At 48.5% G+C, this 23,764-nt stretch overlaps 1 protein-coding gene and 1 long non-coding RNA gene across 2 annotated transcripts in view; one reads left to right on the forward strand and one right to left on the reverse strand.

Annotated features, from left to right (window-relative positions):
* MTM1 (myotubularin 1) overlaps positions 1 to 23,764 on the reverse strand; it is a 1,347,122-nt gene that overhangs the window by 1,125,626 nt on the left and 197,732 nt on the right. The window lies entirely within an intron of this gene.
* LOC138480937 (uncharacterized) overlaps positions 1 to 23,764 on the forward strand; it is a 549,246-nt gene that overhangs the window by 291,207 nt on the left and 234,275 nt on the right. Inside the window, exon 2 of the long non-coding RNA XR_011274166.1 lies at positions 22,413 to 22,493. This is a non-coding gene — a long non-coding RNA (uncharacterized lncRNA). The remainder of the gene's footprint in view (positions 1 to 22,412; positions 22,494 to 23,764) is intronic.

The raw sequence follows: 23,764 nt of genomic DNA on the forward strand, positions 1-23,764 counted from the left end.
GTTGCTCATTGTACCTCACCAAAAGCGTCACCCACACAATACAATCGAAATATCGGATACTGACTGTAAGTAAGCAGGCTACCAAATGTGTAACCTTATCCCATTCTTCCTCTTCTTTATACATATGTCACGCAAGTGCTTTGAAGCGGCCCCCTTGCAAGTTAAATTATAAAACTCAAATATTAATTTGCCCTCTAAGGATTTTGAGAAGACAAATGTGATGCTCAGTATCTCCTACTTTAGCATTACTAACATTACCCCATAAGTGGAGAGCAACATTGCGATATCTACAATAATGGATATGGACTATGCCTGGGATTACTCGTTCATAGTATCAGGCCACCGGATATTCAGACAAGAGAATGCTTTTCACACAATCTGCCTCGTTTCCAAGTGTTCAGAGTTCCTTTGGGCATAGACCCTCACACATTATATGGTAACTCGCTGCTATGCAAAAACTGTTTCACTGAGCACTGTTTAATCCTACAAAATGATATAAGCGTGGGTATGTTGCAAACAATCTTGTATGCACTGCAAAAGAATTGCGTACATGCAGAGTCATGACATTCTTAAAATGCACATAATGCCACTCAATAAGCCTTGCTTGCAAAGTATTGTGGGTCTGCAAATACCCCAGTGAGTGTTTACTGCTACAATCCTTCATTTTTTACAGTGCTCTATCAACTAGTATTGGAGGCTAGCACAGGGGCCGGGGAAGGGTATGGGTGGAAGAGCAGAGGTCATCACTCCTTGTGGGTGATGAACAAAGCAGCAAATTTCAAAAACCAAGTCAGACATTTCGATGGTACACTGAAGGAAATGTGTTGCTTATTTGCTAAAGGATAGGAAATTCTAGTACCCGTCTAAACAACAGCACCTTTTTTCTATTCCTATGCTCAGCTGCTGAGGGCTTTTCAATATAACCATGTGCTCTGTATCGTCTCTAGCATCTCCCTGCATCTTATTTAACTTATAACAAAGAATTACAGAAGTGGGCTCAATGGTTACAGAAGAAGGGACTCAATCTGTTGCATCTCTTCAGATTTGATGCCATTAACTTAAAAGGCATATGTATGTGATTTTCTTACACAGGGATCCATAATAAACCCCAATAAAGCTCTTCTTTAATTTGTCTAGGCTCTGGTGGAGAAGGGTGGGCAAAACTATAGACTACATTATGTTGCTTGTCATTTCACTTTCTATGTCAGGGTAACAAGCAAGATTCTAATCAGATTTTGCTCCCTACTTGGAGTCAAATGATTTTTATGGGAGAAAGAGTTATTAGCTTTGCCAATAGGGATACTTTCTGCTTATTAAAAGATGTTCTTCCCCTTAAAATTCCTGTTGAGATCAGGCATTAATACTATTAGAGTTCATCCTTATGCCACTGCTCTAATGGTCACTAATTCGAAAGGATATCCGTGGGGCTTTGTGGGCTGAAGCAACAAAATATTCATTGTTTCTCGTTGGGCACATTTTCATTTCTAGGGAGTAACAATTGATGGTGTATGTGTCTCTTAGCTGTAAGGCTGGTGTTATCACTATCCAAAGGACAATGTAATGTGGATATTGTGCAGAGGCACAGTAATATTTGATGATCATATTCTGAGGTGCAGTTATTCTGATGCAATTATCATCCTTACACAAATTGTGTTCTCCTGGCCCTTGAATTACTTCATTAAAGTCGCACTTGAACTCCTATCAGCATGTTTTTGACGCATTGCTTTTAATTGCCATTACTCCATCGGCAAATGTTGTATTCTGTATGAATTTCTTGACGGCCACATCAGTTTATGACAAGAGATATTTGTGTTGTGTAGTACACAAGTGATTTTCAAGTGGCATAAAATATTTGCAAGGTACTGTGGCAGATTTTGAAGTCTTGGACTGGGTAATGAGTTTTCCGTTTAATCACATATGACATTCTATTTTAGCCTATGTGTTTTGTAAGATTTGTCAGAATTGCAGTGGCTGGGAAGAGGAAATTAGTTTCCAAACTCTCTTCTGCAACGGTGGTTTACTAAATACGCATGCTTACAAAGTGGCTTACCTCATTAGATGCACACATGGAAAATAATGTGCGCCCAACAGCAAACCAGTTCTGCACATAGAGAAAAATAATTAGAGGGAACATTGCCCACAGTGCAAGATCCAGAATGCGCAGCACTTGCTTACTGCAGCCTTTCCAAATCAGATTGAAAAGCTCACTTAATAGCTGCAGGCCCTAAAACGGTATACCGGTATAAACAACATGACGGGTATTATAGTTCTATTAAGCTGTTCATGGTATCTATAATGGTATACCGTTATACCTTACACCCCTATTGGGCACCTGCCACACCAGCTTCAGACCCAGACACGGCACAGAGGCTGCCCTCCTCGATCTGAAAATCCATCTCAACGGCTTCCGCAATGCTGGCAAATGAGCCATCCTCCTCTCTGCAGCCTTCGATCTTGTTGACCATGACATCCTCTGTCACTAATTAGATCAAAGCTTTTATCTGCCAGCAAACCTCCAGGGTCTTCGCAGGCTCGGAAGCTGTCTGCCCTGTACATGTACCCTATGGTGTCCCTCAGAGTTCCTACATTTCACCCACACAACATGTACACTAAGCCCGTCTTTGACCACCTCGACAACCTCAGGATCCTCTATACTAACTTTGCAGATGACACCCAAATTCTGCTAACACTAACTGGCAACCACACCACTGACTCTGCAAACATCAATCAAGTCTACAGCATCATTCACGCCTAGATGGCGGAACACCATCTGTCTGAACGACGACAAAACCGAAGTCCTCATAGTAGGCTCCCCATACCGCCTAAACGGCTAGACCCAGCCTTTGCTTCCTTCTGCATTGACGGAAACCCTATCAGCGTCGCAAGTCACGTAAAAACACTGGGTGTTCACATGGATGCAGAACTATCTATGCATAAACACATCAAGGCCTTTGCCACCTCTGCAGCCAACACCACCGGACTAATAAACCTCAGCAGAAAATGTTCCTATCCACTGACAATTGCCTCACCCTCACCAGAGGAATTATAGCCAGCAAACTGGATTACTGCAACACCATCCTTGGAGCCACCTAGGCAAAAAATGTGGTTAAACTTTAACTAATCCAAAACAATGCCATCTGGCCTGTCTGGGGCCTCAAGTGCTTGGACCGTCACGTCTGGCATGAGAGTTCATTGGCTGCCAATCAAAGCATGTATTGATTTCAAGATCCTCGCCATAACACACAGATGCATCCACAATATGGCACCCTCCTTCCTCACCCGACGCATCTCCAAAAGAACCAAACTCCCTTGCCTATGGTCCTCATCCACTCCATCATTAGCCTTCCCCATATTCTCAAGAAGAAGAGCTGGGGGCACTTGCTTCACTGCCATTGCCCCTACTATGTGGAACGCCCTACCTCTCCACACCCAAGAGCAGCCATCCTACCTCATCTTCAGAAAACTGCTAAAAACCTGTCTGTTTGACAACTATGACTAACCTTAAACTGGGGTATCACCACTGCCTGACTATCCACAGCATTTACTATCATGCTTTTGTACCTTCCTGTTTTTGTCTTGTTAACCAATGTACCAGCGCTCTGATACTTACGGGTTTGAGCGCTGTCAATAAATACAAATAAATAAAACCTTCATAAATGCAGGGCGAATTAAATCCAAACGCAGTCTTCTCATACTTGACCCATAATTTAAGAACACGGTCTACTCATTAGCAAGAAACACAGATATGACACCTGCCTCACTCCTTACACATATTCCCAGACACAAGACTTTGCACAAGGCTAACTACAAAGGCGTTCACCCTGTCTCATGACAACTTTGTGAAGGTTGTTCAACAGATGCCATTTTATTAACAAAAGGTTGGATACACGCCTCACTATCCCTACCCTGATGGGAACTTCCCTGCCTAAAATAAACTAAAGGAAACGCTAACAAAAGATGCCTCACAATTACTCAACAAGGTAGCATGCGACAGTTTCAAAAGCAAGAAATAGAACAATTAAATTCACAGTATGATGAATATGTCTCCTTATAATATGGATGAATTCCCCTTCCACAGATTCAAGCAGGGTTTTGGTCAACCGTTCCGAAACAAGGAAATCCTCTCTCATAAATTCCAATACAGTTCTTGTAATTCCAACCTCTCTTCCACTTGTGCTATTACGAACTCAAACAATCTTCTTTGCATAAACCAAGACAATGCCTTAATTTATCAGGATGAACAAAAATGGTCTGTCAGGATTATTCTGCAACAACGTATCTGCTTGAAAACCTTACAACACTTCTTCAGCAGTTCATAACAAGCTTGCTTCAGCAATGAAGGTTTGTCAGATAATTCTAGAATATTTCACCCAAACATATCAGTGGTTCTACCACTTCTATATGCCTTTTAAGCATCACTTCACAATACTTCATCAACTTCCACCTTGTTTACTCGCATGCAAGGCCTACTACTTCAATCTTTTCTGTTCTGGTATACTCTCCTGCCATAACAGAATAAAGTGTTACCACAATCCCTGACTTGGTGTACTCTCCTGCCAGGCCAGAACAAACAGCGAACTACAAGTACATCTGTGTTAAGGATCAGCTGACAATTTAGCACTATCTCTTGCTTCAAAGCATCATGTTTAAGACTTGCTTTAGGGATAACAAAATTCACATTGGTCCTATTCATTATTACACCCGTGATTTCCACACTCTCAAGTTATGCTCCACTCCTTCTGAACATCCTTCACCAGAAGGGCAGCCTTCTTGCCACTCTCATTTCCCTGCTCCCTCATTAACCAAATACTGACAATAATTATGTTTCACTCTGACTCTTCTTTGGCTTTGGCAATGTGGCTTTAAACCAGTTCCTTTTATGATCTTCTTAAACCATGGCAATATGTTTTACAAACATTTAGATACTCCTTTGCCCCCACTTGACTTGGGCAATGGTTATTTTTAATTTGCCTTGTTGTAACTCTCTTTAGGTTTTGGCAATGGTAGTTTGAATAGGGTTCTTTAATTATTGGCCCTTCTTGGTGATCGCTTTGTTTTATTTAGTTTCATTGATTTGGTTGTATATGTACCGGGACAAAAACCTTGATTTTTATTTTTTTATACAGTTCATTACAAACTTTTTAAAAAAAGGGAAAAAACTGAAATAAAAGTATCAAAGACAAGCAAGTTTCACAGAAGGAAAGAAAGAAAAGAAGACACTATCCTAATTTATCTTAGGCTTCCTTCTGCAACAAAAAGCCAAAAAGTGATGGTGTTCTTGTATCCTAGAGATCTTTATGTTAATGTTTAAGGTCAGGGGCTTTTAGAAGCTTTGTTTTCCATAAGTCTTTTTTCTATTGCCTCCAGAAAGAACACCAGGGCATAATAGTTTGTCAGTTCCTTCAAACATCACCTTCCACCAATTTTTACCACTCAGACAAGGTCTTTCAGACAACACATTGCCCAGCAACGTTGTTCTTAACACAGTTAGTTTTGTGCAGTACAAAACAAGGTGCTACAAAGTCTCGTTGACAGCATGACAAAATCTGCACAAAAGGTTTAGAGCTGGGATAGCTTGCCGCAAGTTCAGCTTCATGCAAAATTTCATAAATGTTCTTTTCTTACTTGCACAGGGAAAGATCTCAAGATATTTCGGTGTTGTGTTATAAGCTCTTGCTTCAGGAGCTGCCAAATACATACATAATTTATTTGAGAGCTGATCAAGGCGCCTAAGTATGGAACCTTGCTGGCGCAATTAATTGGTTTTCCCCAATGATCCATTTGAATTTTTTTTTTTTTGGACAATTTTGATCCAGTAAAATTTTGCAGGACGAGAATCTCAGTTTTGGCTGCGTTTATGACCAGACCTTTAACAGTGGAAGCTTCCAAAGCAGTCAGCTTGCGCTGAAGTCCAATTGGCGTAGCATCGATCAAAACAATGTAATTGGCGTACAGTATATGGCCTAAATGGGTGCCATTTATCTTTGGTGGAAAGGCCCTTACTACTTCTAGTTCTTTTCCTGCATCAGAGATGTAAAAACTAAATGGAGTAGCTCCCAGCGGGCAGCCCTGCTTCCCTCCCCTTGATGTTTTTATTGCACTAGACAGTGAACCCTTCTGATCCAATCTGATTTTGACCTCCGTTTCCGAGTATAAATCTTTTTTTTTTTAATAACTGTTTATTGAATTTAAACAACAAAACATAAGAGACATATAAGAATAAGACATGAATCAGCAGTATACATGTGGAAGGCAATCTCAGCAGTATACATGTTGAAGGCAATCGTCCATATCAACGGGGCCCGTAGGGCCGAGGACCAGAAGACAACAAGACAACAATAGGACCAGGCAGGCAAACAAGGCAAGCATCACTACCGGTGCACCCCCACCCACAGAGCTTATTGAGCATCTAGCCATTTGCCCCATATTTTCTCGAATTTACGGGGGCAGCCCCTTGCGTTATAGATTCGGCGCTCTAAGGTAGCACCTCTGTCCAGCTCGTTACTCCATCGATTCAGGCTCAATGGTTCGTCCGACCCCCAATTGGCCGCTATAAGCCTTTTGCTCGCCCCCAGCGCCGTTGCCAAGAACATTTTTTCATATTTGGACAGGTCTACTTCCCCTCCAATGCCCAATAGTACCATCTTGGGGTCTCTGGGAATTGGTGTCCCCAGAGCGGCTGAGATTGTATTAACGCATTCCACCCAGAAGGCCTGTATCACCTGACAGTCCCATATCATATGGTAGAAGGTGGCGGGTTCAGTTTTGCATCGGACACATGTCTCGTCTTTTATTCCACCCCATCTGGCCATTGAAGTGCGCGAGTGATATGATCGATGTAGGATCCTCAACTGTATGAGCCTAAGCTTGGATTCTATCCCAATTTCTCTGGGGGACATTAACGCTTCTACCCAGTCTTCAGGTTCCAGGGGGCCCAGGTCCCTTTCCCACTTTGCCTTTAGTCCGTCGAGTTGTGGAGTCCCGAATGCGCTAAGGGCCTGATAGAGGCTGGAAGTGACCCTAGAAGAGATGTACTGCGGGAGAATATTGGTCTCGATGGGGGAGCAAGGGGGTAGGACCGTCGTGTCGGGGAATTGGGCGCAGATTGCATGGGACAATTGCGCATGCCGAAACCGATCCATGGGAGCCAGGTTGAATTGTTTGCGCATGGCCTCAAAGCTCAAGAGGCGGCCCTCTTGTATAATTTGTGCTAATGTGTGTATTCCTTTGGTCAGCCAGTGACTGAAGGGGCCCATTTTTACCAGTTCCGGGAGGAGCGCATTGTGCCATATGGGTTGCGACAGTGTTGGCTGGCCTTCCCAGCCGATTAGCTTGTGAGCGGCCCGCCAAGCTCTCCGGATGTGATGGGACATTTTGGGCAGCGCCGGGAGTTGGTCGCGGGTGGCGTAGAGGATTTGGAGCGGTGTTAGTGGGGACATGGTCTCCAGCTCTATACGGTTGTGTGGCTGTGTGGGGTCTGCATGCATCCAGTCATTCACTACTCCTATTTGTGTGGCCAAGTAATAGGTGTGTATGCAAGGTAACCCGATGCCTCCCTCCCACACCGATCTCTGGAGCGTGTCAAGGGCAATCCTGGATTGTTTCCCTCCCCAAAGCAATGTGCGCAGATTCTTGTCGATGAGTGCGAAGGTTTCCCGGGGGATGGGGAACGGGGCGTTCTGGAGGACATACAACAGTCTGGGAAGGGTCATCATTTTGAATAGTGCGGCCCGGCCCATTAGAGACAGGTGAGAGATTGCCAGTGGGGGATGTCTCTGATGAACCGCTCTATTACTGGTTGTATATTAAGTCGGGGGAATCCATCGAGCGTCGGGTCAAGCCGTATACCCAGGTATTTGAATTCCCTGATAGAAACGTGATATGGGCAGGTCTCCGGGATCGCACGCTCGCCCCCCTGAATCGGGAAGAAGATGGTTTTGGCCTCATTAACCTTTAGGCCTGCAAAGGACTGATATTCCCCGAGTATGCGGGAGACCACCGGGCACGAGATACTTGGGTTACTAAGGTATATGAGCAGGTCGTCCGCATAGAGCGAAAGGCGGTCTTCCCCCCCTCCCGGCCAGACAAAACCATTCCAGTTGGTGTTAGCTCTAAGCTCAATCGCTAGTGGCTCGATGGCCAGGAGGAAGAGGAGTGGAGACAGCGGGCACCCCTGCCTTGTGCCCCGACCCAGGGGGAATGGTTTGGAGGACATGCCGTTCACCCTCACCGTGGCCTCCGGGGATGCATATAACAGTTTTACCCACGATATAAATGTCTGCCCCAAGTTCATCCTGGCCATGATCTCCCACAAGGCATCCCACCCCACTGAGTCAAACGCCTTTTCGAAGTCCACCGCCAGGAGGGCGAGTGGGGCTGGTATCTCCTTTGCCCTGGTTAGCGCCAATTGGACCCTGCGCAAGTTCATTCGAGTCGTCTTATTGGGCATAAAACCGCATTGGTCCGGGTGGATTAGGGTCTCAATCACTTGCAGTAGTCTGTTGGCGAGTGTTTTGGCGAGGACCTTCGCTTCGCCATTAATCAGGGATATCGGGCGATAGGAGGCACATTCCTCCGGGGGTTTCCCCGGCTTATGTATGACCACTATGCATGCCTTCCTGAGGTCTGTGGGAAGTGCTCCTAGTTCCCTGCTGCGTAGAAACATGCGGTACATGTGGGTGGGAAGCATGCTACCAAGGCACTTCCACGTTTCTGTTGGAAACCCATTGGGGCCCGGAGTTTTCCCGGGCTGGAGTTGTGCCAGTGCATCCTGCACCTCAGTGTCAGTAATATCAGCATTCAGGAGGTCTGATTGGTGCTGCAGGAGTGTCGGGATTTCGATGTGGTCGAGGTATCGGGAGGGTTTGACTGATGGGTTCCCCGTGGGCGGGGTGTAAAGATTTTTGTAGTAGGTGGCGAATGCCTCGACGATATCTGAATCTTCCGTCAATAGTGTCCCATCCGGAGATCTGATTGCCCTAATGTGTCCCCTGCTCTGCACGCGTCTCTCCAACCAGGCCAGTGTCTTGTTAGCTTTGTCGCCCCTTTCATATATTTGGCTTCGGACTAACTGGTGAGCATTTCGTGCATTGTCTAGGGACAGGTTACTGAGGGCGTCCTGCGCCGTGAGCATCGCCTCCTTTGCTTCTTGGGTGTTCTGTATAAGGGTTTGTCGCTCACACTCCAGGACGCGTGTCTCTGCATCCCTGACCTTCTGGACTTGGCGTTGTTGGTAGGCGGAGACCTTGGAGATAGCCTCCCCTCGTAGGACTGTTTTGTATGCCTCCCAGATCGAGATCGGGCAGTCCACCGAGCCCACATTGTGTTCGAAATATTCTGCTGTCGTCTTCTCTAGCTCTTCTGCAATCTCGGGAAGACGGAGATGGTATGTATTTAGGCGCCAGTTACGGTCTGAGCGTCAGGAAGAGTTCTTGAGGGTCAAGAGAAGCGGGAGTGGTCCGAAATCCCTCTTGCGAGGAATACAGCATCGAGGAGCCTGTGGGTTATATTGCGAGGGATGAAGGCGTAGTCGATCCTGGAGAATGATTTGTGGACCCCTGAATAGAAGGAGAACCCTGCCTCGTCGCCATGGAGTGTGCGCCAGGTGTCCACCATTCCTGAGGTTTCCGCAAACGTGGTGAGTGGCGTAAAGGTGGGATGTGTTCCAGCTCTCCTATAGGTTCTGTCGATTGTGATGTCCATTACCTCGTTAAAGTCCCCTCCGAGCACCCACACATCCGCCTCCTCCTCCAGGAGTAAGTTCTGTAATTCAGCGAGCAGTTCCTTCGTCAGTGTGGGGGGGCATAGAGCGCTGCCAGGCCCCATCTCTCACCCCAGATGTCCGCCAGCAACAGCACATAGCGGCCCCGGGGGTCCGTCCTGATCTTCCTAACATGGAGAGGAACTCTCTTGTAGACGAGTATCATTGTGCCCCTCGCCCCTTTCGTGAATCCGGCATGGTATACCTTCGAGTAGTTGGATCTTTTGAAGAAGATGGTGTTGGTGCCTGTCAGATGTGTTTCATTTAAGAGGGCAATGTCTGGCGAGTGTCGGTTTAGGTACTGGAGTACCAGTCTTCGCTTTATGCTGGAGCCGAGGCCATTGACGTTCCAGGACAGTATCTTCACTTTGTTGGAGTTCATCCTGTCAGCGTGAGACTATTTGTTGGGGTATCTGAGAGGATTAGTGGCCGTTGCATTTTCCCCCCGGGGGCATAAGTTGTTTTCTTCTCGGGGGGGGGGGACCCCCAGCGGCCGCCTCGCAACGGAGTGCCTGGAGACTGGCAGGTGCCTGCGTCTCTGAACCTGGCCCAATGTAGTGTTTGTCTGACTTGCCTGCTTTCATCGGTTTCCAGCTTTCTTTTCTCGTGATTTTGCTTCTTCAAATCCCCAAAACTCCCCCCACCCTGCACTTCCCTTCCAACTGGGAGCACCTGTCGCCCTAACATCGAACTTATAACTTGTTGAACGTAAACTTCGTCGGAATGACCCGACCTAGGGTGGTGGCTCCAGTGGAGACGCCCTGACTGTGTTTGGAACTGCGGTGTCAAGGTGGTGGTGGCCGCGGTGGTGTAATTTCCATGGTGTCCCTTGGTGACCTCTGTACTGTGATGCCCAGGCCTCATCCGTTCTCAGTGGTATTCCTGAGGGGGCGTCTTGGTGTTTGTTTCGGGGCCCATCGGAGTAGGAGGCGGCGAGTCCTGCCCGGGCCCGGGTTTGCGAGCGGGCGGCCCAGAGGGCGAGCGCCGAGTCGTCGGCCCATTAAGGTCCTGTGTTTCGAGCCAGTCCCATGCTTCTTTGGGGCTGTGGAATAGGTGTGTCGTTCCCTCGTGGTGGACTTTGAGCAACGCCGGGAAGAAGAGGGCAAACTTAATTGATAGAGAGTGAAGCTTTTTCTTAACCGAGTCAAACGACTGGCGGGCCCGCTGAACCTCCTTAGTGTAGTCCGGGTAGAGCCCTACTTTATAGCCGTTGTATGTGATTGGGCCGGAGGCCCGTGCCATCTGGAGGATGGCGTCTCGGTCTCGGTAGTTCAGGAGGCGTGCAATTATAGTTCGGGGGGGGCTCCTGGGGTAGGTCGCCCTGTGGGTACCCTATGTGCTCTTTCGATAGAGAAGAATTTCGACAGTTTCTTGGGGGCAAAGATGTGGGTCAGCCAGTCTTCTAGGAAAAGTTCGACACTGGGGCCCTCCTCTTTCTCCGGGATCCCATGAATCCTGAGGTTATTGCGCCGTGCCCTGCCCTCACTGTCTTCAGCTAGGTATTCTAGTTGGTTAACCTTCTGGGCAATTATGGCGAGTTGTTGTTCCAACTGGCGGACATTATCTTCTGTGTCCGACACTCTTTGCTCCGCTTCTCCTACTCTGGACGATAGATTGCGGAGATCCTGATGTAGGAGAGATATTTCCGTGCAATTTTGAGTTCCAGCGATGTTCTCGAGTCCCCAATTGCCTTCATTAAGTCTCTCAGGGAGAGTTGGGGGTCCTGAGCTGCTTCCCCACCATCCGCTTCCGCTGGGGATTGCATTTCCAGGCGGGGGGGGGGCTTCCACGGTATAGAGGTCCATTTTGCTTTGTAGGGTCTGCCTCTTAGCCTTATCTTTGCCCATGGCGGAGTCGGGTATTCGTGTGAGGCGGCAAGTCCGGATGGGACGTATTGGTGCCCCCCAGGGGGTTGTTGTAAAGTCTGAATTGGGGTGGGTTTGTCGGGCGACGATCCTTCACTATTGTGTCCCTGTTCAGGTGTGCCGGCGGGATTGCTTGGCCGCTGGAAGCAGACCCCTGCTATGGTTGGTCCGTTGTGTCTATTGGAGGGTCGCGGGCAATCAGAGATGGCATCCGCATATACGCCCACCCAGAGCCCGTATTATGTTCAGTTCATGAGTGGCGTGTGGAAGGCGATAGCCGCGGCTCTCCGCTGTGCGCGCCACCTTGTGCTGCCCCTGGAGGCCGTTAATTGTGTCGATTGAGGGGCAGATCCCTTTGTCGTTGGCGGTTCCAAGGGTCCCTGGTCGGGGTTGGGCTGGTGAATTTCGGGGGTTTGCCCCAATGCGTGGTCTCACACCGGGCTGCCCCAGTGGGGTATCTGCCCCGCTCCTTGTGCTTGTGAAGTCGTGGCCTTTACAACGGGAGGCCTCCGTCCCTCCCAGGGTCACTGCCCACAGTTGTTAACTTATTGCCAGTTCCCTGGACCCACGATCGTTTGTGGAGGGTGCTGCGGACGTTGTCACCAGTTCTGGGTGCTAATGGTGATGGGGGAGGAGAGCGTCCCCAGTCCCCTCAGCTCCGTGCCCCCCACAGGTGGACCTCCGAATTCACTTTTGGGCGGGGGGTGAGGTGTCTCCTTAATGCGGGTCGGTATCCCGCCGACCGCGGGGTGAGGGAGGGCGGGGGGGGGTTTGCCCTTACCTCGTTAATGCTGATGGGGGAGCGCAACACCGCGTTACCGGTTCCCGTGTCGCCGCTCAACCCCAGGCGTGGCAGTCCCGCAGATTGAGGGAGAGGCGGGTGGGGGCAGAAAGGCGTTCTGCTCGCCTCTGTTTACGCCGCCGGGTCTGGTAGCACAGCTTAGAGATCCCCTGCTGTCCGTGCAGTGCTGGTGTCCAGGGTCGTCGCGGCTTCAGCGCCGAGCGTCGGCCGTGCCCGCGGTTCGGGCACTCCGACGGCCGTCTCAAGCAGGGGGCTCAGCAGGGTGGAGGGGCCTCGGGCGGCAGTCAGGAGGAACTGGAGCGATGCCTCGGGCCGGCGTCCTCGGCTCCCCCCGGCTCGTCCGCCCCCCGAGGGCCTCAGTGGCCGCCGCAGCTCATGGGGGGAGGGGCAAAGGAGCCGCAGTTAACCGCCCAGCAATGGCGGCGAGTCTCGCGTCGGCGGATACAGGGACGTTTCTCACGCACCCTGGTCCGATTCTGCTCGGGGTTGTAGCAGGCAGTGCCTGGATGGGTCCGCCACTGTTGTGCTGCTTCAGGAGGTCGGGCGAATTCCCAGAGCGGAATAAATGTAGGATATTTAATCGCGGCCACCGGGAGCCGACGCGATTAGTTCTTCATGCGCGGCTCGCGCATGCGCAGTCCCGAGTATAAATCTTGAATTGCTTTGAGAAGACTCGGTGGGCATTTTCGGTCATTTTTGTCCAGAGCACTTCTCGATCGACACTGTGGACAAAGGCCAAGTATATTTTCTTTTTTTTTTTCTTTATTGCCTCCATTTTCAGCAGGTTTATTAGTAACAAATTAAGTGAGCATCCAACTCCCTTTACAAAGCTGTTTGTCGAATATCCAAAGCCTCTACTTCGTGGATCCATGTTGTTAATTGGTTCAATATCTGTGTTGCAAAGATTTTACCAACAACGTCTAAGAGGGCTAAAACAACTGTCAATTTACAGGATCAAATATGCGGTTAATAACAATTAAAATATACAGGATCAAAGATGCGGTTAATAACAATTAAACTTAACATTGCTAAGAAATCATCAAATGTCAACTCCAAAGAGATAATCTTCAATAAGTAAAATGAAGCTAAAGATTAGAAAAGTGAGGAGTACTCAAGATAAAAAGAAAAATAGAAGATGACAGATGAACAAGTTACTTCTTACCTTGTAACGTTCTTTCGACGGGATGTTCCTCCGACGTATTCCTCATCTTAGATATATCCTTCCAGCTCTGCTGGTCTCGGAAATTTTTTTTCTCTAGAGGGCGCTGCGCGTCGACGTCCCTCGAGTCGATGTCCCTCGACAGCCGCCGTATCGACGCTCAACGTCATCCTGCCTATAAAGGCCGCGCGCAGCGTCCGTTGCTCAGTTCCGTTTTGTAGCCCACAGTATTACTGTCTGGACTAGACTAATCACCCTGAAGGAGCGTAAGCTGCAACAACAAGGTAAGTAGAACTGTGGGGATGGATGGGAGGGTCGATGAGGAATACGTCGGAGGAACATCCCGTCGAAAGAACGTTACAAGGTAAGAAGTAACTTGTTCTTCGAAGGGATTGTGTCCTCCGACGTATTCCTCATCTTAGATAGGCTCCCATAGCAGTATTCTATATTCGGAGGAGGGAGTACTGACTTCACGCTGTCTTCTATTGATGAATAGAATGCAGTACAGCCCTTCCAAACCTAGTCTCTTGACTAGAGGAGGAATCCAGATTGTAAAAACGTGTAAAGGTATTGACAGACGACCATGTAGCGGCCGCACATATGTCTTTAACCGGCACGCCTCTTTTGAGAGCCGATGAAGCTGCAATACCTCTGGTCGAATGAGCCCTAAGGTTTTGAGGGGGCTCTTTCCCTGCCAGTTTATAACATTCCAGAATGGCTAGAATGATCCATCTGGAAATGGTCTGCTTAGTTATTGGTAACCCCAGCTTGTGACCTGCGTAACCTACAAACAGCTGGTCTGCCTGTCTTATCCTGGCTAGTCTACTAATGTAAAAACTTAAAGCCCTCCTAGGGTCTAGTCTGTGTAACCTCTCTTCCTCTTTCCCCGGGTGAGGAGGAGGATAGAAAGATGGTAGGGTAATCTTCTGAGAGATATGGAATTCAGAAACCACCTTTGGGAGGAAATTAGGCTTCACTTGCAGGACAACTTTGTCTTTGTGAAAGATTGTATGAGGGGGTTTACAAGAAAGAGCTTGTAATTCGCTCACCCTTCTAGCAGATGTAAGTGCTATTAATAAAACAGTTTTAAGGGTAAGGAATCTTAACGAACAAGAATGGAGAGGTTCGAAAGGTGTACCCATCAGGAAAGTTAGTACTAAGTTTAAATCCCATAGGGGAACTTGGAATGGTCTTGGGGGATAAACATTGGTTAACCCCTTTAGAAACTGTATTACCAAGGGTAATTTGAAAAAGGATGGTTCTTCCGCAGTACGCTTAAAGATAGATAGCGCTGCGAGATAGCCCTTAATGGTGCCAACTTGAAGGCCTGAATTTGCCAAATATAGTAGGAAGGACAAAACCATTGGTGTACCACATGAAAATGGGTCGATATTCTGTTCTCTACACCAGCTGCAAAATCTGTTCCAACAGCAGCGGTATAAAGACTTTGTTGCTGGCCTCCTTGCCGAAAGCAACACCTCCATAACATCATCAGGGAGGTCCCAATCCTTGTACCTCAGCCGTTCAGAAGCCAAGCGTGAAGGTTGAGGGTTTTGATGTCTGGATGGAGAACCTGACCTCCCTTCTGTGAGAGTAGGTTCTCTCTGAGAGGAAGTCGAATTGGAGGGCAGATGGACAAGTCTAGAAGGTCCGGGTACCACGTTCTCCTGGCCCAATCCGGGGCAATTAGGATCATGGTTCGCCGGAATCTTCTCAACCTCCTGATCATTTGAGGAATGACAGGGACCGGTGAGAACGCGTACAGAAGCGGAAACTCCCAGTCCACTATGAACGCGTCTCCCAGAGCTCCTCTCGGAGGAAATTCCCTTGAGCAGAACAGGTCGCATTTCCTGTTTAGGCTGGTGGCGAACAGATCTACCTGAGGGGTTTCCCAAAGGGCGAAGATCTCTTGAAGGACTTCCTGAGCTAGCTCCCACTCGTGGGAGACTGTGTTCTGCCTGCTCAAAGCGTCCGCTGTCAAGTTCTTCTCTCCGGCTAGGTGAACTGCCGATAGAGAGATTCCTTCTTGGATTGCCCAAAACCAGAGCTGCATCGCCTCTCTGCACAGGGGTAGTGATCCTACGCCTCCTCTTTTGTTGAGGTAAAGCATGGCCACCGTGTTGTCCGTCATTATCAGGACGTTCTTCCCTTGTACAGCTGGCAGGAAAGCCTTCAACGCAAGTCTGATGGCTCTCAGCTCTAACAGGTTGATGTGTAGTCTGGACTCCGATGGAGACCAACGACCGCTGATGGTCAAGTCGTTGGCGTGGGCTCCCCACCCCGTGAGTGAGGCATCCGTGACTACTGTTATCTCCGGCCAGGGTTGCTAAAACTGTTCTCCTTTCAGAATGTTCTCCTGACAGGCCCACCACTGAAGGTCTCGAGCCACCCTGCCGGGAACCTGAAGAAGATCTGTCATTCTCCCTGAGAATTGTGACCACTGAGTCCTCAGTGCCCACTGGAGGGATCTCATTCTCAGGCGAGCCTCTGGCACAAGGAAAATGCAGGATGCCATGAGGCCTAGCAACCTCAAAAAGTCAAAGGCTGGGAGACGTTGGGCATGCTGGAACTTGGTAACCATCTGTAGAATATCTTGAGCCCTCACCTCTGGTGGCGAGGCTTTTCCCAGGGAAGTATCCAGGATCGCTCCTATGAACTGGAGTCTCTGCGATGGTATCATTTGAGACTTCTTTAAATTGAGGGAGAAGCCCAGTTTGTGAAGGATTTAGCTGGATCTGAGCTTGCTCCGGAGAAACAGCCCTGATCAGCCAATCGTCCAGGTAGGGGTAGACGTGAATCCCTTCCCTCCTTAGACTTGCAGCCACTACCGACATTAACTTGAAGACCCTCGGGGCGGAGGTCAGCCCAAATGGCAGTACTCGAAATTGATAGTGAGAGTTGCCAATTGCGAACCTCAGGTATTTCCTGTGTTTGAGATGGATAGGCACATGGAAATAAGCGTCCTGAAGGTCCAGAGATACCAACCAGTCCTGAAACTGAAGGGCCTGGAGGATCTGAGAAAGAGTGACCATCTTGAATTTGTCTTTTCTGAGGAATTTGTTCAATTCTCGCAAGTCCAAGATGGGTCTCAGTCCTCCGTCTTTCTTCGGAATGAGAAAGTAAGGGGAGTACCAACCCTTGTCCCTCTCCGCTACAGGTACCGGTTCTATGGCACCTTTCTCTAGCAGGTCCAAAATTTCCTGCAAGAGGAGCAGATCTGGAGCTTTCTGAGAGCTGATCCCCGGTGGATGACTCTGAGGTATACGTAGGAAAGGCAGGCAGTAACCTTGGGCGACTGTTTCCAATGCCCAAGCAACTGACGTGATAGCCTGCCATACCGTCAGATGTTGAGTCAACCTGCCTCCTACAGGTGTCCTGTGAGGGGAGTCCTCAGAGTGGTTTTGGGGCGGCTGATGCAGATGCCGATGGTAAAGAGGCACCTGCTGTTGCTGCGGCTTTAGAATATCTACCCCGTCCCCCTCGGGTAGTTCTTCTTTGATCCCTTTGAGCCGGTCGTCCTCTACCTCTTCCGAATGCGGAGTAGAAGCGAAAGGACTTGCCCCTCGCAGAGGTTCCTGTGGAACGAAAAGGAGTCTGACGGATTGCAGCTCCTAGGGATTTTGCCGCAGCTTTTGAAGTTTGCAGTTTCTCTAAACTGTCATCCGCCTTTTTCCCGAACAAAGAAGAGCCATCGAATGGCATGTTCAAGAGCCTGGCTTGCACATCTGGGGCAAAACCCGACTTTCTCAACCAAGCGAATCTCCTGGTTGATGTACTTGCCGCCATTGCTCTGCTGATACTGTCAGCCGAATCAATGCCCGTCTGGAGGGATTCGCACATAGCGTCTCTACCGTCCTGTATGATATTCAGGAACGCATCCCTTTCTTCTCCCTCCGGGATGCAGTCAGCCGCTGTAGAAGCACACTCCCAAAGTGTATGGCTGAACCTAGCAAGGGTGCAAGTAGCATTAACAGATTTTAACGCCATGCTACATGCTAAAAAGACTTTCTTTGCCATAGCATCATATTTTTTATCGTCCCTGTCCTGTGGGACTGTAGGATAAGCCGTCTTGACATCGGTAGAGGATGCTGCTTGTACCACCAGACTTTCTGGGGATGGATGTTTAGACAAAAACTCTGGGTCTGTGGAAGATACCCTGTACTTTGCAGACAGTTTTTTATTTACTGCTGGTATTACATCTGGGGTTTCCCAGTTTGTCATGATCTTTCTCTGAAGCACTTTATGAAAGGGCACCACTGGATCCTCTTGTGGGCCTTTGTCAAGAATATCCGTGAGGTCATCTTGCTGGAAAGATTGTGAAGGTGCAGACCACCCCATGAACTCTGTAATCCTGGCCATTAAGGCTCTGTAGGGGGTTTCAGCATGCTCCCCCGGGTCTGGCTTAGCAAAATCCACCTCAGGGGAAGTGTCTAACCCACTTGCCTCATGTAAAGAATCATGAAGATCCTTTAATCTGCGCTCTTCAGAGGAAAATTCCTCTCCAACTGGGGTTACAGGTCCCTGTAACTCAAATGTGTCTTGTTCAGACAAATCACCCTCTTCTAAAATTGAGGATATAGTTCTCAATTGTTCTGAACTCATAAAGGGAGTAAATCCCATTTCCAAGGCAGAGGGTGCCGAACTTGTCATTATTGGCCTCGAAAACGTCGATGCCGACGTCGAAGGCTTCGAGCGTGGCGTCGAAAACAGAGGTGGAGGCCTCGAGGACCTCGACAGAATTGGAATTCTACTCGACAATATCGACGCCATCGACGTCGAGGGCCTGGGGATAGTCACTGGATGTGTGGTCACCGTGACTTTTCTTGGCGTCGACGCCGGTGTCGAGGCCGGCGTCGAGTCGACAGACCCGTGTGTCGAAGGTCCCTTCGACAACGGCGTCGAAGACATCGACCTCGACGTCGACGGAACCTTCGTCGACGGCGTTGACGGAACCTTCCAGGAAGGATTGGAGGTCATAGTCCTGCTCGAGGGTTCGAGACGCGCTCGAGAGGTTTCTTTCGCCGGGTACTGCGACTCGCGGCGTTTTTGACCTTCGGGTCTTTCGACCAGAGCATCGCTCTCGGCAGTCTTCGAGGGGGTCGAGGCCGCTTTCTCGAAGACGCTCATCATTTTTTCGGAATTCCTCCCATTCAGCCCGGGAACTATGTTTCGTGGGGCAAGGGATTCTTTTTGGCGAAACAGAGGAAGAGGAAGACGGAGAAGGGGATCTTCGACGTCTCCTCTTCGAGTGCTTCGATCTCGAGGAGTGATGAGACCCACTCCGAGACCTGGAGCGCGAATGGTGACGAGGAGACGAATGTCTCGACTTCGTCGACGAAGAAGAAGCTTTAAAAGTCTTACCTTTCTCCAGCTTCCCCCTATGCTCCTTCAGGGCCTTAGCTGTCATGGACATACAGTCCTCGCATTCCGAACAATGGTGTTCAGCTCCCAAGCACCACAGACAGATACCTCATGGCCCTTGTCGGTGCGACTCGGAATGAGGCTCACTGCCAGCCGCAGAAGGTCCCTGCCGACAATTCTCCGGGTCTCGACCGTCCCGGGTGCAGTTTCTCTGTCACGGTCCACAGCCTTCCCCGGCCCTCCGCCCACTCCTCTACACTGTTCCGGCGGCCATCTTGGGAAGCTTCACTCTTCGCCGCCGTGTAGCCCCCTGTCCGGTGTTTAGCTACGGAAGGGGCGTTAATGTGGGCTTGTAACTTCGTTGCGAGGACCAGCGGACATTCACACTCCCATATGTGAAACCTCAGTAAAGATCGTACCGCCAAAACAGGATATTTGTCAGGATATCATCGGCGGCCAGTGGAGCTCACGAGGCTCATGTCCTCTGCGCTCTCATGCTGGCCACACCCCCCCACTTGCACTATTGAGTTACCTGCACTTCCCCCCCCCCAGCACTTCTCCCCTGCCTCTTCCCCGCACTTCGTGATCTGAATGACAAGGCCTAGTAAGTTTTGTCCTCTTGTTTCCCCCTCCTTGTCTTGTCGAGCCTAGAACCATTTGTGTACAGGTGCGTTATAAACGACAATCATTATCAATTTAGAGGTGGCCTTAGGAGAAGCCATTATCCAATTAAAAATGTAACCCATATAGAAAATGTCCATAGTCAATTCCCCTAACCAATCCCCTCGCCCCTTAGTGTTCCTATCAGTATGTCGTCATGCTGAAGTGTGTTTAAAAGATGTTGTTTTGAATGAAGAGCTCCGAGAGTGACAATCCTGTGTGTGTATGCTCTCCCTGCTTTATTTTGGATGTACCTAAAGCTGGGTTTTCCCTTTCACTTTGTCTATTCCTGTTACTGAGTGTGTTTATCTAGCTCCTGATCCTCTGCATAAATCTGGGATTTTCCAGGCCATTGTTAAGTTATAAAAATCAAGCAAGGCCCTTGACAGTGAGAGGAGGTTGGATGAGATGGCCAGAGAGGAGTATACACAGATGGAGGCCTTAAAAGAGACGATGTAGTATTGGCAGAAAGAAGGTAAGGGGTTGAGAGTGAAAAAGGGGTACTAATTGGGTGTGAGTGGGAGAGTGGTTAGAGGTAGTGCACGAGGCTGGATGAAAGTAGGAGAAAGAGGTGGGGAGGCAGGTGAGGCAGAGTAGTGAAAGGGTAGAGGGAGATCTGGCAGGAAGCACATAAAATCAGGAGGGAGCTGGAAAGCATACATAGGAGTGGGTGGAAGAGAGAGAAAGATAAGATCAGGAGACGGAGTACAGAGAGTGCAGAGATTTGAAGGGAGCTGGAGAGTGGAGACCGGTGGAGGGAGGGAGAGAAGACCAGGAGAGAGGGAGAGATGACCAGAAGAGAGTGAAGATAGAAGCATGGAGAGCGAGAAAGGAGACCGCCATTGGTGATGAAGAGTGTAAACAAGGTTGAAAGATGGTTATCCAGATGAGAATAATGACGGGCAATCAACCTACCCTAATAGATCACAAAGGAAGTCCCTAATGGAGTCAAAAATAAGGCCTAGGTGCCTGCTAGAATAGGCATGGACCAGACACTAGGGGGTTCCATGGCTATGCAGTCATAAAATTGTGGTAAAAATGTCGCTGGTGCAAAAAATCGCGTGGTTTGACCCGGTAAAGGTCTACCTCATTATACCATTTAAGGGGAGCGGGGGTGTCCCCCGCTTCCCTTAAATGGTATAATGGGTCCGGAAGTTGCAGAGGTGTCCCTGCAACCTTTACATGGATTGTGGTGGCAAAACCACAGCCTTTTTGCCAGGATATTTTGCGTCCACTGCCATTTTTGCCGCGATTTTAACACATGCAACCGTTCCCTGGCTATAGAGAATGAGAACTGCAATATGGCCTATTGGAGTAGGGATCCTGGGCTAGGGTGGCGAGAGTCCCCTCAGAGGTTGAGGGACAGGTGTACAGGGATCCCAACTAGACCGCAAGTTCCAGGTGATTGTTCTTGTAATAACATTTTTGTAACAAAAACTGGAAACCTATTGGATTGGTCATGCAACTCACTGAGAACCTTGGCACACAAGGCACAATAAAGACTTTTCACCTTTTATTCAGCTTCTCTGCATCTCTTTAGGTAGGGTTGATCAAATGCCTACCAGTCCTAGATCTACAACTAAAGCAGCCTCTACATTCAAATTGGAGAGAGTGTCATTGAACCTAAAGTCACCAACCCCAATCACCAGAGATAAGTTCCAAGTCTTAACTAGTTGTTGCCTCTGTATGAGGCCCCTAGCCTAGTGCAACAGAATCAAAAGAATGGCCAACAGAAAATAATCTAACTCATTGAGGATCATCAGTGCATGTAGGTTGCCATCTTTGAAATGTGAGTGCTAGGGCATGCTTACCATTCACTATTATTATGACGGTTATGAGAAAAGCAAGAAAAAAATTCTTCTCCCTGCAATGTGACAGTAGAATAGGCCTTTGCAGCGGTCACCCTACACCACACTGAGCCCCAATGAGCGTGAAAAGCATATGTGGTTGGTTTATGCGTCCTGGAAAGCTGTCCATCTTGGGTCGATAAAACCATGTGTAAAAAAGCAGCACCGTATGTCAACGTGCAGACCCTACCTTAGAGGTTATAACTAAGTTGAATTATATCACTGTATAGATATTGCTCAGTGAGATTTGGGAAATTAAACTGACAGGGATGATTCTGGAGCTTCTCTTAAGTGGAAAAAGTTTCCCTCCCCTTGTGATGCCTTCACCATGACTCTATGCAACAGGTCCTGGCTTGTATTACTGTACTTTAAAACCTACCAGACATTGCAAGTGGTTTCCCTTCCTTACTGGCTGAAGGTAATACTTGCAAATGATATAATGGACTGGGCATTTGTGCTCTTGAAGTGCTGAGTTTAGGACTTTGGTGCGCTCGAGGTAACTGGGCCAAGGCCATCTGCTTGCCGTTAGCAGACCATAGAGTCCCAGCTGGCTTAGACACAAGCCCCTCATAAGGGACATGACATACAGCAGGGGATGGAGGATATATTCCCCTTGCATGCGGAAACTGGCAGTTGTCATTCAGCAGCATGACCCAGAAGGTGACTACCACGCGATACCTGAACCCATGGAAATAGAAGACGGATTCTTAACTCTTTGTTATACAGGAGGGGGGATAGCATGCTGGAAGGCCTACGCTGGCCTTCTAGAAGATTCTGAGAGGAGCTTCTCTGGGACATTTGGGGAGAGGTGGAGTAGAGCTGGGGGGTAGAGCGAGTTGGTCGGGTTTGGGTTAGGGCGGGATGCTGCAAGTTTGTCTTGCAAGGTAAAACAGATGTTAAGGAAACCTTTGCCTGTTATCACTGAAGACTAATTAGACTGCTTTTTTTATGTTTATAGATTTGTGCCACGACTCAGACGGTACGGGGGACTGTTTGGGCTGTCTTCTACCAAAGACCCATTGCACGCATCATGAATAAGGTATGGGGTCTTTGTTAAAAACTACAGTTAAAAACTACAGGGGGCTGTCTCAGCAAGGAAGTCAGCAGGTGTGCTCAGGCTTGTGGGGCGCTCAGGGGGTTTTGTTGTTAACCACAGGGATAGACAGGCAAAGAGGGGATTTGCAGAAATGGGGTGAGATATGGATTTCTACAATTGCCCTTCTTTAGCAGTTTGCCATAGACTTCCATTGCCACAAATCTTACTTACTGTCCTGAAGATGGAACTGAAGCCCTTTGACAAGGTCTTCCTCGAACGTCCTATGAGGTTGGTTGCCGCCTTCTCCACACCAATGTGGTAGAACTAAGACTGATCTTACTTTTACCCATAGCCGCTGCTCTGCCTTTATTCCTATAGGGGCACATTTACCAACACTTAAATCTCCTACAAGGGGTCTTTCTAAGGTACTAGTCCTTGGGACTCTGGGGTTTTCTGCAAAGAGTTGGCTGTGTAGCTACTACTTCATTTATTTAGTATTTAAACATCTTATTACACTCTCCCTATTGGAATGACATGCATTGCTTACCGGAATAGCATTTCTGATGATTGTATCTGCTTAGATTCACATGGTGTGGATATAGTCCGACATCCAGTCGTAACCGCAGAGTATTGCATCTTGTCTTTCGAGGATCGGAAGGGGACGTCGACATGGGCGTGCCTGTAACGCTATCCCTAACATGACGTGTAGTGTACTCAAGATCCCTCACGTGTCGAGGTCCTTCCGATTGTATTATTTCTGCCATGAGGGAGCCTTAATGACTATCGTGAGTGAGTACATAAAAGAGAGAAAGTAGTAAGAAGTTTATGTTCCTTTCACCCGAGCGTGGAGGAAGGTGGGCGCATGTGAATCTAAGCAGATACAATCATCAGAAATGCTATCACGGTAAGTAATGCATGTCTTCTGATGCTTGTTAATCTGCTTAGAATCACATGCTCTGCCTAGACTAGCAAGCAGTACCCAGAGTTGGAGGTGAGCTGTGAGAAGGAACAGTAGTGGAAAGATGTCTTGGTACTGCTTGTCCCACCTGAGAATCAGACCTAGAATTAGTGTCTAGGCAATAGTGTTTTGTAAAGGTGCTTACAGAACTCCAGGTTGCCGCTTTGTAAATGGACTGTAGGGGAACATTTGCAATAAATGCTATGGAAGCTGCAGTGACTCGGGTAGAGTGTGCTCTAGGCTTGAAGGGCAGTTCTCTCTTAGCAAGAGTGTAACAGAGTGTGATGCAATTGACAATCCACCTTAAGATGGCCGA

This window comes from Ambystoma mexicanum, chromosome 5p (genome assembly GCF_040938575.1).
Source record: "Ambystoma mexicanum isolate Mex_15411 chromosome 5p, UKY_AmexF1_1, whole genome shotgun sequence".
Taxonomy (NCBI): domain Eukaryota; kingdom Metazoa; phylum Chordata; class Amphibia; order Caudata; family Ambystomatidae; genus Ambystoma; species Ambystoma mexicanum.